The sequence below is a fragment of the Protomyctophum parallelum genome (genome assembly GCF_964188405.1).
Source record: "Protomyctophum parallelum genome assembly, chromosome: 20".
Lineage (NCBI taxonomy): Eukaryota > Metazoa > Chordata > Actinopteri > Myctophiformes > Myctophidae > Protomyctophum > Protomyctophum parallelum.
The window spans coordinates 24901310-24917042 of NC_139718.1; the positions used below are offsets into that span (position 1 = coordinate 24901310).

Consider the following 15733-nt stretch of genomic DNA (forward strand, 5'->3'; position numbering starts at 1 on the left):
GCAGCATTCCCTCTGAATTATAAATTAATTAATTCAGTACATGAAAGCAGTAGTCTAGCAAAGGTTTTTTCAGACACCCTAAAATGTAAACCTCTGTGTCTAGGCAATTTTACATCCTTTGAATATCAGGCCACCATAGAGTCAATCCCCTGTGTTAATGATTAGTATTGTAGTAAACGTGGGCTCTATCGTCCCACAAACTGTAGGGATAAATATCAGACCCTGGAAGCACCACAGAGACAACAGTGTAGGCCTACAAATATACATGAGCGACTCTCATTAGCAGGCAACAGTGCGTGGAGCAGTAATACTATCTCTCTCTCTCTGTTTCTGGCAACAGCGCCCCTACTGGTACTCATTATACTGGCTCATTAACGACCACACATAGGTTAACCACACATATAGGTGTACACGGACATTGCTGGTTGTAGGAGTGGTTGCACCACTCAAAAAGTGCCCTTCTGGGTCTCCACCAGGAGGATAGGAGAGTGTGTGATGTTTGGCAAAATGTTTAGGAGTAATTTAAACATGTTTGTTTTAATGTTTGGGTTTGTGTGTGTGGTCATGTGTGTGTGTGTGTGTGTGTGTGTGTGTGTGTGTGTGTGTGTGTGTGTGTGTGTGTGTGTGTGTGTGTGTGTGTGTGTGTGTGTGTGTGTGTGTGTGCGTGCGTGCGTGCGTGCGTGCGTGCGTGCGTGTGTGTGTGTGTGAGACGCAACTTGGCCTGTTGTAGCGCCACCATGAGGCTGATTTGAAAACTGTCAAGTGCCATTTCTTCCTCAGCCTATAGTGGGAATAGGCATGCATTGGCTTGGGAAGCCGTGGATATGCATGGCTTGGGAACCTGTGAATATGCACGGCTTGGGATAGTCTATCCGTGGATATGCACGGCTTGGGAAATCCGTGGATATGCACGGCTTGGGATATCCGTGGATATGCTCCTGAGTCCTGAGGAAGTCTAAAAACGACTTATAAATCCTAAAGCCTTGTTTATACTTCACTGTGCAACGGTCCTATGCTGGAAAATAGCAGATATGCAAACTCACAGCACATCTCATTCAAGACACTGAACTTGCAGATCTGCCATTTTTGCCATCCAAATGCATTATATGGTTAAATGGGCCCCGCCCCTAAGAGATGCAGAAATTAACTAGAAAAAGTGCCCTTCTGGGCACAGGTCTCCACCAGGAGGATAGGAGAGTGTGTGATGTTTGGCAAAAAGTTTAGGAGTAATTTAAACGTTTGTTTGTGTGTGTGTGTGTGTGTGTGTGTGTGTGTGTGTGTGTGTGTGTGTGTGTGTGTGTGTGTTTTGTGTGTCTGTGTGTGTGTGTGTGTGTGTGTGTGTGTGTGTGTGTGTGTGCGTGTGTGTGTGTGTGTGTGTGTGTGTGTGTGTGTGTGTGTGTGTGTGTGTGTGTGTGTGTGTGTGTGTGTGTGTGTGTGTGTGTGAGAGACGCAACTTGGCCTGTTGTAGCGCCACCATGAGGCTGATTTGAAAACTGTCAAGTGGCATTTCTTCCTCAGCCTATAGTGGGAATAGGCATGCACGCCGTGGATATGCACGGCTTGGGTAGCCGTGGATATGCACGGCTTGGGATACACTGCCATATATGTCTTCCTTCTCAGAATGCATTTCTTTCATGTGGATTTTAAGGGATTCGATTTCCCAAAAGTTGCGTAACTGATCTGACAGTGCCTGTTCCCACCTAACTAACTACAGGAGACCGCAAGTGTGGTCTCCCCTCACGGCCACCTCCCGCTAAGTGTCTTTTTTATAGTGGCGTCCTACACCACCTGAACTCAATGCAGGTAATCACCCGTGTCCTCATTTGATTATCACACCTGCCCTTAGGCCTACATCATCGATAAGTCCGTGCTCTACACTAGGCATGCCACGGTATGAGATTTTACAGTACGGTACGGTGCCGGTATTGATAACCTATACCTCGGTATTCCACGGTATTTATATAAAAATAAATAAAGACACCCCCCCCCCCCCCCCATCCCTATGTCTAGTGACTACCCCCATCTCCTTATAAATATAAGCCCTTCTTTGTTCCCCAACCTTCTAGTTCTAGTGAACAGAAAGAATCAATAACAATCGGCACAGGTCTCCACCAGGGCAGGTCAGGTTGTGGCCTCATGGTGGCGCTATAACAGGCTGTTGAGGAAGATTTGGGCCGGAGGTTGGTGTTGGAGGGATGCAGGTACAATGTTTTTCCATGTGTGCATACATAAGTTGTATACAGATCGATGCAGTTATAGCTAAAAACAGGAATTGGCCTGTTATAGCGCCACCGTGAGGCTGATTTTGAGGAAAAAAATGTGGCATGTCGTCCTCGGCCTAGTGAAAATGTGCGTGTATAATTTAACGGAAATTGCACACTGTGTTTGTGATTTGTGGCCTTTTTTCGAAATGGACGAATCGTGTGAGCTTTGGAAGCCAATCTTAGCCAATCAGGATGGAAGATGGGAAATGGTGCCGCTCCGTGTTGATCACATGACTATGGAGATAGTGTATAGCGATTTGCGTGAAATTTTGATAAAATCTGAAGGAGTAATAATAGAAAATGTGTTTTACATATGTCGGCCTCCTGGTGGCGCTATAAAGAGCAGATGTGAAAAATTCCAGGCAAAGGTTTTTCCTTGGCCTCTAGGGAGTTGGCATACAAAGTTATCCACAGATCCGTGCAGTTAGAGGTAAAAACACTTTTCGGCCAGTTATAGCGCCACCTTGAGTCTGAGTTGAAATTGTTCATGTGGCATTTCGTCCTCGGCCTAGTGGGAATGTGGGTGCACAATTTCACGGAAATCACGCGATGTGTTCATGATTTGCAGCATTTTGTTTGAAACTGAGCACTCCTGTGAACTTTGGAAGCCAATCTTAACCAATCAGGATGGAGTCTGAGAAATGTGAAAGACCGGTTTCGTTGAATGGCTCTAGAGAGACTGTGTACCAATTTGCGTGATGTTTGGACAAAATCTGTAGGTGTACTGTGCAAAAACTTGTTTTGCACAAAGCGGCCTCCTGGTGGCGCTATAACAGGCCGTTCTGGAAAATTTGGGGCAGAGGTTCATCGTTGGCATCCAGGGAGTGTGTGTGCAAAATTTGGCATCGAGCAGGTTAACGGTGGCCGAGATTAGCTGCTCACGGACGGACGGACACACACACACACACACACACGGACGGACACACGGACGGACGGAGTGCAAAACATACTCTCCCCCCATGCCTTCGGCCTGGTGGAGACAATTAATAGACTTGGTAAGTGGTAACCTAACTGTAGGCAGTACAAACACATGCAGTAAAGAACCTGGGGGTTATCATCGATTCAGAACTGAATTTTAATGCACTGTATATTAAACATGCCACCAAGACGGCCTTTTTCCATCTCCGAAACATCAGAGCCTACCTGTCATTAGATGATGCAAAAACATTAATCCAGGCTTTTGTCTTCTCACAATTGGATTATTGCAGCGCACTTTTATCTGGCCTCCCAAGGAAATCAACTGACAAGCTACAACTTGTGCAAAATGTCACAGCCAGAGTCCTAACAAAAACCAAGATGCGAGACCATATCACCCCAGTTTTAGCCTCCTTACACTGGCTCCCGGTTGTTTTTAGAATTGATTTTAAAGTTATTTTTACTTGTTTTGAAAGCTTTAAATGGCCTCGCCCCCACCTATCTCCAGGACTGCTTGCCCAGGTAGCCTATGTCCCAAACCGCCTCCTTTGGTCCGCCACTGCTGGCCTGCTTGAAAATGGCATTGAAGAAATATGGCGAAGCAGCGTTCTCCTTCCACGGGCCGACCGCCTGGAATAAACTTCCAATGCACCCTCCCTAGATGTTTTTAAAACACAGCTTAAGACCCACTTTTTTACTCTAGCATTTGGCTGAGTCCTTTGATTTATTTATTTTTGTTGACTCACTGTTTTACCTATTTATTTTCTATGCATTTTTTCATCACGCCTCTGTCCTATGCTTTCACTGATCTTGCTCTGATTGTGACCCTGATTGTGATGTTGTTTGATATTTTTAGTTTTATATACTTTGTACTTTATTTGTCTTGTAAAGCACTTGCGCTGCACTCGTGTCATGAAAGGTGCTCTATAAATAAAGTGTATTATTATTATGCCCAGGTTGAGTCAACTTGAGTGCTCATAGACTGGTAGAAGTAGCGAGGAGGGTCCGTTTCCATTCTGAATGACCACCAGAGACCGACCCTCCTCGATTGTCCTACCCCCTATGCACTCATCCTGGGCATAGGGGAGCTATATACTTGGTTAAGATCACATAATGAATCCAATCCATGATGAATTAATCTGTGAGTGTGAATCATTTTGTATCATTAATCAAGCATTAATTACTGCAATTAGTGTATGAATTTGCACTTTCGAGTAATGCATTACCAGTCCGGTCTGTCAAAATTACATTCCATCTCTGACTGACATATATCCTGCCAGGCTACTTAGCCTAGTCGACTTCTGAAATATCATGGCATGAATATCAATGAAAATATTCTTATGACAATGTTTTACACAGTGAATGCTTAACACGGTTAAGATGGGACAGCTTCAGTGGTAAAAGTAACTAAGTACATTTACTCAAGTACTGTACTTAATTACAATTTTGAGGTAGGCCTATTTTTGTCTCCACCAGGCAAAGGCATATAAGAAATGGCACCATTTTCACACCAGGTCACAACCTGGCGGCGGTGGCTCAGGGGTAGAGTGCCTGGATGGTAACCGTAAGGTTGCCAGTTCGAACCCGGGCTCCCCCAGAGTTACTGTCGAAGTGTCCTTGAGCAAGACACTGAACCCCTAATTGCTCCCGATGTGCTAGTTGGTGCCTTGCATGGTTTCCGCTGCCATCGGTGTATGAATGGGTGAATGTAATGCACAATCTCTGTAAAGCGCCTTGGATAAAGGCGCTATATAAATGCACCATTTACCATTTTTTAACCTGACTTGCCCTGGTGGAGAGTGGAGACCTGCTAAGGCTGCTATTTCTAGTCTTTCTACTCTTACTGGAGTATTTCCAAATGTTCAGTACTTTTACTTCCACACTACATATCAAAGGTAAATATTGTACTTGTACTGCACTACATTTTAACAAAACATACGACTACTTAACAGCCCTATAGCCTACAGCCTATAGCCTACATTTCGAGCTTGTAGATCTGCTAGTTTCAGTGGTACTGTACTGTACTGTACTGTACTGTACTGTACTGTACTGTTAGGCTGTGCAATAGTGACACTTGGTGGTGAACAAAGGCTATATGCTCGGACCACAGGGACAGACCCAGGGACAGACCCAGGGACACATAAATAATACTTTCTCTAGCCTGGCTAATAAGCCAGACCAAATCAGCCGTTGGCAAAAAAAATGCCTGATTTGAGTCTGGGTTATTAGCCAGGCTATACTTTCCCACCACTGGACACTGTGGAGTGTGGACAGCCCACTGTCTGTTTTGGCTTTTGAAGTGCGCAATTGGCTATTATTACGGTAAAAGGAGGCGGGCTTTGACCTCCATGTGCGTCGCGTTTTGATTGACATGGCGGAATCTCACAGACACACAGAACGCGACGCGCCGTGCAAGCAGACAGGCAGGCAGGGGGACAGGCACTACCCGACCCTGGAAAAAAGCGCAGCCACGTCTGCTGTTTGAAGATTCTTTTTATTGCAGCGAGGTGAGTTCTTTTCCACTTTTCCACTGATATTACGTTGAGAGACGGCGGAGGGCTGTGAGTTGCCTTTGAAAAGTTTTGTGTTGTGAGAGTTGGGAGTCGGGACTTGGAAGAGTTGTTGAGCGCTGACGCCGGCAGTCTAGGCTACTTGGCCAGCGCAAACTAAAAAGGAAAGGAAAACTGCTCCTCTCCGGCGGGGTGAAGACAAACTTTTGGGTGTTATTTCGGCGTTGGACGACAACAAGGAACAAAAACCCTAAAGCGGTGCGGATTATTTAGTTAAATCTTGCTTCGTTCGAAGCTGAATGGGGTTTGGTTGGTGTTTTGTTCACGAATTTCTGCCGTTTAGGAAAGAATGTGTTTTTGTCTCAGAGGACTAACAGATGCAGTGAGTGAGTGCGCAACACAAGAAAATCGTTTCTCTTTCACTGTTTATATAGCAAATCACGGTGGTTGTGTTGAGAGTTGCATACTGGGAATACTGTTTGAGTGTTTGTTGTGTGTTAGCTGCTCCAAATACGGAAATGTATATGTTTTATAGCTGTAAAATAACTTAGGAGTGGAAGATGCTGAGGCAGTCGATTTGACAGGAGTTACGAAATCGTTGAATTGGCACGGTCGGCTTTTTATTGCACTGGGTGTCTGTTCTGAAAAGATGGTTGAAACGGACTGTAATGACTTTCCACGCAGTTTTATTATGTGTAGTTACTAGTTAGTAACGGACGGGTGCGAGAGGGCTTTCGAGGAGAGTTCTCAACTCCAGCATATCCTAGCATTCCAGCCAGTCTGTCTGTCTATCTGCCTCTCTCTCTCTCTCTCTCTCTCTCTCTCTCTCTCTCTGTGCGACCGAGAGCTCAGAAACGACTACGTGTCTGTTTGTGCAGGAAAGACAGCTCTCTCTCTCTCTCTCTCTCTCTCTCTCTCTCTCTCTCTCTCCCTCCATCGGTCCCCCTCCCTCTCGCCTCCCTTTGATGCAGACGTGGAAATCAAACAGTGGGCTCGTGCCGTGGTTGTACCGATCGATTGGCCTGTCTTCCACCCCCCCCCCCCCAAAAGAAATAACAAAAAAACACATTTTAAACGCGACAGTGGAGCGCAAGAGCTGAGTATGACGAAGTTATTGGACTAAACCGGCCAAATATCCATCCCTCTGTTGTGATGGGGGGATCCAGTGGACACATTGGAACATTATGGGGGGGGGGGGGGGGGGGGGGGGCTCAACCTTAGAGCTCAACGCACGCCACATTTTTTCAGAGCTAGAGGAGAAATCCGATCCTAAATACATGACGTCAGATGACATTCCTTCGGTGAAAGGCTGATGTGGACATCCAGTTTTTCTGCGGGAAGCTGATATGTGAATTTTTAGCCCAGCCACGCAAATTACAGCCCAGAGGTGTGCTTGTCTTTGATGGCTCTTTGAATGCTCCCCAAAATGCTCTGTTAATTTAACTCTTGACAGTGTAGCCTACAGATCTATACAGGGATATGCTTGTTCGCCTGCACCCACAGGTCCATTTGGTTACATCTGTAACTTCACTACTCTGTCAGAATTACAGCTGTATTATACATAAGTTACAAATGTATATACATTACATTTTACTGTGATAGGTTCAGGAAGGTGCTCCTCCACAAGTTGTGTTGTGGGTCCATGAAAATCCATGGAAAAGAAGATAAGGAATTCTAGCCTTAAAGGCCAGGGATTATTAGGGAATACAGTGAGAATTTGGTTTAAACATGTCATTTGGCAAGGATCCATTCAACATATTTTACAAGTCAAGATGCACTGCTATATTGTTGTATATCCCTCAGGGTTGTGGGCAAATGCCACCACATAATTAGTGAAGACACTTACATTAACTTTTTTATTGAGGCCTGTCAAAGTGTCTTCCGGGGTTCCCTGGGGGACCTTTGCCAAGTTCAAGAGGGCACCCCAGAAAAGTCCTTTTGCTGTACTATCTCAGTGACCATATGGCACAAAGTTATGCAAGTTATTTCAGCTCACATCAGGTGCATCAAATTAATGACTTACCTCTGTTTTGGGATATATGGCAAGGAGCATTTTTCAACTTCAAGTTTATTGTCGCATCACAAGTTGTATAATTCTTGTGGATGTAAACATAAGGTGTAGTTGATCTGAATACCTGTATTCCTATCTTAAAGTCTCAATAAGTTTCAGAGGCTTGTTGCCAGATACTTGTCTCTAACGGCACGATTATTATTATTATTCATTATATCCATGATATCTTCTTGTCTTTGCAGGCTGCTGTAAAAGTTTAAGCCTCTTTGGCTTCAGTGTTTAATGAGAGAATGTAAACAAAACATATAGGCATGTGTTTGAACTGAAGAGTTCATTGGTTGGTCAGAGACTATTGTTAGATTTTGATTTGTCTGCCTGTTTGACATGGCGCATTTTTTATAATTCTTTTCAAAGAGATCAGTCAGCATGTTATTTATTACTAGTCCTTACCCGTTCTGAATATATGAACAGCAAATCATGTTCAGTGTGTGATGTAATAGATCACATTACTGATAGGGGGGGGGATTGTTTACAGATGGTCTTGGGAAGTTGGGTTGGGCACTAAAGTATAGGCCAATTAAATGCTGTAGTACAATCATAAGTACACCATTGATGTGTGATGTAAATATGGTGGTGATATTCTGCCTATAAATGGGAGTTATTGAATATGTTCAAGTTCGGTGTTGCACTTTGTAGACGGTCCCTAACCGCTCACCGTCTGCTGCCCGTGGAGATATAAGCTATTAAACGGTGAACGCGGAGGTTGGCTTTTTGGGCTTCAAAGCAAGTTGTAGTTTGTTCTTTATATAATCAGGATAAGAATTAGATGTTTTGTGTGATTTAGGAACGTGTCGTTGTCATTGCATCTGTCTGTATGTATCTTGTCATTGTGTTGTTCCGACGGCACGGGATCTGTCTTCTCCAAACGTCTCCATTTGGCCACCCCGAGACCCCGACTGATAAGCATTCCGTTGTGATCGTGCTGTTCAGTGTGTCACGCAGCCACGCTGGGTGCGCGCAGGGCTGTAAGCTGTCGTTGTCAGTGTCCAGGCTTTGAGCGTGCATGTAGCCCATGTGTAATGCACGGCGAAGGAGGTGGTTGAGGAGGGGGCGGACAGTGTAGTCGGAGCCTGGCTGTGTGTCGCTGATCATAAGCCCAGAAACAGTGTCCTCGGAGCGGCTGCAGTCCTGGACTCCTGGCTGTGTGTCACTGATCATAAGCCCAGAAACAGTGTCCTCGGAGCGGCTGCAGTCCTGGCTGTGTGTCGCTGGTCATTCACATCCAACACGGATACAGAACAGATGCTCCGACGGGGCTGGGTTTCGCTTCCTACGTCACACTACAAACGGTGACCTATCGAATTATGCGTCCCACACCCCCTCCACAGGCACACAATTCTTCAAGTTACAATTCTCCATGATCGTGTGTTGATGTAAAAACAATATCTGTACAGTAAATATGACAGTTGCGTCGGTAAAAAAGTAGCCTAGCTGGATTGTGGGAGCGTGCAGATTTATTTTGGCATGGAGAGATGTGTGCTAATAGTGTGGCTCGGTCGGAGATAGAGCACGGACAAATAAACTGGTTTTTATTCACTAATAAATTCATTATTAATCTTATTGGAAAAATGGCTTCGTTAAGACCTCCATATTATTATGGTCAATGCCTGTGTGAAAAGTGGGAGCGATTGGTGCAGGCAATGAGGAGATAAGTGTTTGTTTCTGACAGACAGACAGACAGACAGACAGACATTCAGACATTCGCTCTATTATTATTAGGATACTTGTTTTTTTCATCTTTTCGTGGAAAGATTTAGCTTGAGAAGTTGTAGGCTACTGCCACACAGTGGGAGTTGGGACTTGAACCCATGCTGATGCAATCTCAAGCAAGTGACGACCAGTGAAGACAACGGAGCCAAAAGTGAAATTCGTTCTTTTTGCTTTTTTATTTTAATAGAACTGAATAGAATGTAGTTGTACTATGCAGAACAGTTAGTAAACACATTTTCCCTTCTTTTTAAGGTACATATCAAAACTAAAGTGTGTAATAATAGAATATATGTTGCATATTCCTTGCTTTCCCTTTGTTTTTGCGCAGGGAAGATGTTTTGGCAGAATTGGCACACTTTATAACGTATTTGTTTTTCTATTTAAAGTAACACATCAACGTATTACAAATGTACTTACATACACAATATAGGTCCTTTATGTTCACTATACTGTACTACACCTATATAGGAGTAGCGGCGGCTCCAGAAAATGTGACTGGGGGTGCTGGCTATTTAGAGAGGGCGGGGGCTAATGCATCTTGGTTTACATAGGCTTGTTTAGAGGGGCCTAAAGCCACCCTTACGGCCTTACCCCCCTCCCGCCAGAGCCGTCCCTGCGTAGGACATGTCATGTGCCAATTCTGTCTACTTCCTCTGTGTTTCAGAGGCAGGCTGTGGATGGTTTGAAAATGTACCTGCCGATGACATCACTGGTGGGGATTCCATGCTTTAAAAGAAAAAAAAAAATACACAAAGTATGGATCCAATTGGCTACTAGTTTAGACTTATAGTTTAGACCTGATTGACAGGTAGCCTACATTATATAGCAATACAGAGCCCTCCTCTGCTCTGAGAAAAAGAACAAGTACACAGGAATGGTTAGGGGTGCAACTGTTAATCCTACTAATCAATACGAAAAAACTAGAATTAAGTGTATTTGTTGAGATATATATATTTTTAACCCAAAACATAAAAAAGGGGTCAGCGATAATCGAGTGGTTACCACATAGGCTCTGACAGTCCCGGCCCGGGTTCAATTCCCAGGCCTGGCGGACCCTTGCTGCATGTCACTCATCCACCACTCTCCCTGTTTTTTTTTTTACTTTAAATTTTTATCCCACGATTTTGTAACCCAGTTTTTTCTTTTCACCCAGTGCCAATTATCTAATGTAATCCTGGGCGCTACACTTCCTCTGCCAACCTGGGGGGGGGCAGCGGACTGCCCTCATGCTTCCTTCTATGCATGAGGAGTCCAAGCTGCTTCTTTTCACCTGACAGAGGGGAATTTCCCCGGCCGGACGTAGCGCGTTTACTTTCTCTGTTGATGCAAGAAAAGCCATAAAATGAAAAAATAAACGATTACTTGATCTTAATCATAATAGTAATCAATAGAATAATCGCTACAACAATAATTAGTAGTTAGCCTAAAATGGTTCCATGCTCACCATCTTATAGTTTACTGAGGACCAAGATATGGTTGAAAGGAGAATTTCTTCCTCTTTAAACATAACATGGAACATACCAGTATAGAGAATAGATGCAGTCAGAAGGAGGTTAGTCACTGTTCCCCCCCCAGCTTGTTCTCCCTTCTCAGTTTCTCTTGAATCCATGATTGGTTGGATATCACTATGCAAGTGAAAGGCCTATAATACTAAAGCGTTGTTGCACAGGTACTAGTCCACACAGGTACTAGTCCATACAGGTACTAGTCCATACAGCTCAGTTGTTGTCTCCACCAGGCCGAAGGCATGGGGGGAGAGTATGTTTTGCACTCCGTCCGTCCGTGTGTGTGTGTCCGTGAGCAGCTAATCTCGGCCACCGTTAACCCGGTCGATGCCAAATTTTGCACACACACTCCCTGGATGCCAACGATGAACCTCTGCCCCAAACTTTCCAGAACGGCCTGTTATAGCGCCACCAGGAGGCCGCTTTGTGCAAAACAAGTTTTTGCACAGTACACCTACAGATTTTGTCCAAACATCACGCAAATTGGTACACAGTCTCTCTAGAGCCATTCAACGAAACTGGTCTTTCAGATTTCTCAGACTCCGTCCTGATTGGTTAAGATTGGCTTCCAAAGTTCACAGGAGTGCTCAGTTTCAAACAAAATGCTGCAAATCATGAACACATCGCGTGATTTCCGTGAAATTGTGCACCCACATTCCCACTAGGCCGAGGACGAAATGCCACATGAACAATTTCAACTCAGCCTCAAGGTGGCGCTATAACTGGCCGAAAAGTGTTTTTACCTCTAACTGCACGGATCTGTGGATAACTTTGTATGCCAACTCCCTAGAGGCCAAGGAAAAACCTTTGCCTGGAATTTTTTACTTTTGTTGCCCTTTTATCCAACCACCAGATGAAGGCAAGCTGCAATGTCCTACATTCCTATCCTGGTGGAGACCTGTGCCCAGAAGGGCACTTTTTCTAGTTCTGGTCTGTGTTTGTGTGTCAATGATGGAAGGTCAGCAGACTGTAGGCAAATATGTTTTGAAATTTTCTTTTGTCTATCGTGCTTTTGGGCAGGTCAGTAGAAGTGAATTAAATATGTTTTATTGTGAGCTTGTAGATCACAAGCTCACAATGTGACACATTCAAGTGAGCTTGTAGATTGGCAATTTTTTTAAATTTAGGTTGACACATTTTGAACTATGACTTACCCAAAATAGGACTGCTGGGTTGAAAGTGCTTAAAAGGAAAACAAAGCGTTCTGTTCAAATGTTATCTGACCCAGGTAGACTGGGTCAACTGGGCGTGTGTGTGTGTGACACTGCATGTTTGCATGCCCTCAATATTCAGAGACAGGTTATTCTAAGCGCAATGAGGAAGTTGTTCCCATGTTTCATGAGTGCTCGTGATGCCAAGCACCCGTCTGAACTAACTAACCTCGGACACAATCTGGCATCTCCTCTTTCTACCAGCACTGGCTCCTACAGCTCCCTGTTGGCCCAATAAAGTATTCAGGTATGCTTGGTTTGAAAAGGGGTCAGGGAAGGGGCAGGACACTTGTGTGTGTGTGTGTGTGTGTGTGTGTGTGTGTGTGTGTGTGTGTGTGTGTGTGTGTGTGTGTGTGTGTGTGTGTGTGTGTGCGCGCGCTCTTATGTGCATAATACATGTGTATATGTGTGTGTGCATGCGTTATTTGTGTGAGACCGTCTGCTAACCTAGAACATGTTATCCCAGGGCTAATGTTACTGAACAGCGTTGTGTGTCTCAGAAACAGAAGCTGTTGCAGCTCTAGAATTACACAGTCAAGACAATGCAGCCCTGGAAACTGGGAGTGTGCATGCATGGGTGTGTTTGTGTGCACATGTGAGAAAGTGAAAACAAGTCAAAAGAGGTCTGAACAAGGTCATTATAAGAGACACAAAATTCTTATTACACAGTAAAATCCTGTGTTAATTTCACCAGCCGTATACTTACGAATACTTATGAATTACGTATAGTTTCTTGTAGCTCTGCTATTTTTGCTATTTTTGAAAATGTGAAAACATTCACCTATAATGACGAGTCAGGTTTATTTGGTTACATTTGTATATAGTCTCTGTTTCAGATTTACAATGGATAAATGTCCTCTTGGGATTTTACTGTACGGGCCTGCCTGTTGAGTTGGTGATAAAAATGGATTTCAGCTCATTTCACTGCTGCATAGACAGTACTAAATGGCTCAGAACAAGAACGTTAGTCAAATATTCTAAATCCAGAATTGGATTGACAAGAGAATAAACTTGAGCGATGATTTATGAGTCTGTCTCTTATCGGTGCATAGCTCGGACATTGCTGAGTCAGCTGATGTGGCACGGCGACTTACTCGGTGGGGCCTCTGATGGCTCAAGTTTGCTTCAGACGGAGCGCCTCCGCTCCCTTACATCTTGCCTCCTAAGGAAACAATAGCTAACAGTTACCCCCTGGGTGCTCATCATGACCATTAGCTGGGTCAAGTTGAATCAGAAATTCTCCCAGATGCAGGCAGGTGTCTTGCAGCAAGCTGTATTTTTCATATACTGGTGGCCGACCACCGCATTAGAGATTGTTGATTGGTGGTGTTTGGCAGAGAAACAAGCTGCAGTTTGTTTCATGTATGTAGACTGTAGAGGTGAGCGGTGGTGATTTTGAAAATACAGTGGATGCATTCATGTGCTAGCTAGGTGAAACACTAGGAGTAACACTGGAGGAGAGTGTTTTCTTTTGTTTCATTTCTGGCAAGTATAAAAGGCCCTGGATTACATAGATTTTAAAACGTTCAGCTTAATCCTAGAAAATAATTATTAATCACAGTCATTGCTCATGTCCACAGATTACCTATATTTTAACCACATGAACCCTGCCATCCCTTTTCTGGGTATATGTTATAATAGAGCATTCAGCAAAAATTGACAATCTGCGAAAAAACATCAAGGTTCAACGATGTGTATTGCACCAGGGTTTCCTTTTTACATTTGCAATCCCTAAATGGAAAATCTGAATGTCCCTCCCATTACACACACACGTGCGGGTGCGTGTACACATGTGCACACTCACGTGTGTCTGTTGATAGGTCAGTGCATGCAGATCTCTTTCAACATGGAATTTTCCTAACCTCAATCTGAATGTAACACAATATTACAGTTTGTGGTAATATTGCGGTGCCGTCAGATGACGCCAGCCCCATACATAGTCAGCAACCCCAACACACGCGCGGGCACACACACACACACACACACACACACACACACACACACACTCTTCGTGCTCCTCATTTTCCCATTTGGAATAGGCCTATCTTTACAAAAAACACAACAGTTACACCCCCTTTAACTCAAATTCCACCACAGTGAGCTGACTTTTAGCACCAGGCTACGTTGAGATGTGTGTGCAACTGTGCATTCCTGCATATGGACTAGTATTGTTATAATGTAGTTAGTATCATCATGTTAACCCAATCCATGTATCGTATCATGAGCTGAGTGAATCGTCACGCACCTACTGGCCAGGTCGTCAATGAGAAGGGAGAGGTAGACCACCTGTAGATGTTGCTTTGGTAGACGAGTTTAACCTTGAGAATAAACTAAAACTGACCCTTTATGGGCCAGTTTTACACTCTCTGAGTTAAATTGACATTCAGTATTTTGCACACGAGTAATAAGACGGTAATTGTCATGTGATGGAGCAGTTGGTAATTGTTTTTGTGTGCGTTGTCTCTGTAATGGGCGGCACGTGGATGCATTTTGTCAAGCTTTGTGTTTGCATGCACAACCACCGAAGGAATCTGATATGAAACACAGAACAGAACAGACTTCAAAACAAACAAAATATAACCAAGGGACAAAGGAACAGGCACGGCTTAACAACACTGTCTGGCTCTATACTGTTGTTTTTGTGCATTAGCAAGTTGTTACTTTAGGCCTTAATTCACCATGCTCCTCTTTGGGTCTCTGTAATGCTCTTTCTTTGTTCTCTGCATATTAAAGTGCTGTTGGTTGTTCATTAACAACTGGTTCAAACTGATGCTTTCTGTTTCCATTTCCTAGCTTTCTCTCTGATGCTGTGTCTGCTTGTCTGACTCGCACTCTGTTCTTCCGTCTCTCTCTCTCTCTCTCTCTCTCTCTCTCTCTCTCACCTTCTCTCTCTCTTTCTCTCTCTCTCTCTCTTTCTCTCTCTCTCTCTCTCTGTCTCTCTCTCTCACCTTCTCTCTCTCTTCCCCCCCCCCCCCTCTCTCTCTCCCTATGAACGGTGGCTCTTTGTTGAAGTATCCCAGCATCTCATGTTTGCTTGGCACGGAGCTGTAATGTTTACCCTCCTTCTCTCCCTTTTTTCTTTGACTCACTGCCTCCCTCCCTCCTCCTTCCCTGCCTCTCTTTTTCTGTCTAGAGAGCTCAATCCCCCCTTTTTGCCTCTCTTGATAATTTCCTGCATTGTTGACAGTTGATTTAGAAGAAGATGAAAGAGTCCTTTCAACTTTTCTTTACGCCCCTCCCTCCCTCCTTCACTCTCCTCTCTCACCCTCTCCCTCACTCTCCACACCCTGCTTCTTTCTCCTCTCCTCTCCTACCCTTTCGTCCCCCATTTCTATCCTGTCCTAAAATACTTTTTGCCAGGTGCTTCAAAAGCACCTGGACTATTTTGTTACTACCTCTGTAGTGGACACTTTGTCATGACTGGCTGCTTCGTCTCTAGGCTGACTCTAAGCCAATGGGAGACTTGCCCGTAAAACCCATAGCCTGAACGGCATAAAACCCATACTCAGGGTTTTATACCTCCATAACCCAGCCGCAACATGAAGCC

At 44.3% G+C, this 15733-nt stretch overlaps 1 protein-coding gene across 2 annotated transcripts in view; it reads left to right on the forward strand.

Annotated features, from left to right (window-relative positions):
• The first annotated feature begins 5490 nt into the window (after positions 1–5490).
• Positions 5491–15733, forward strand: part of fndc3ba (fibronectin type III domain containing 3Ba) — a 151318-nt gene continuing 141075 nt past the window's right edge. The window contains exon 1 of one of the 2 annotated variants that reach the window (XM_083792680.1): positions 5491–5686. The gene's annotated coding sequence lies outside the window, so the exon portion shown is untranslated. Of the gene's footprint in view, positions 5687–5807; positions 5948–15733 lie in introns of those variants that run through there. The other variant, XM_083792681.1, reaches the window with a different exon arrangement.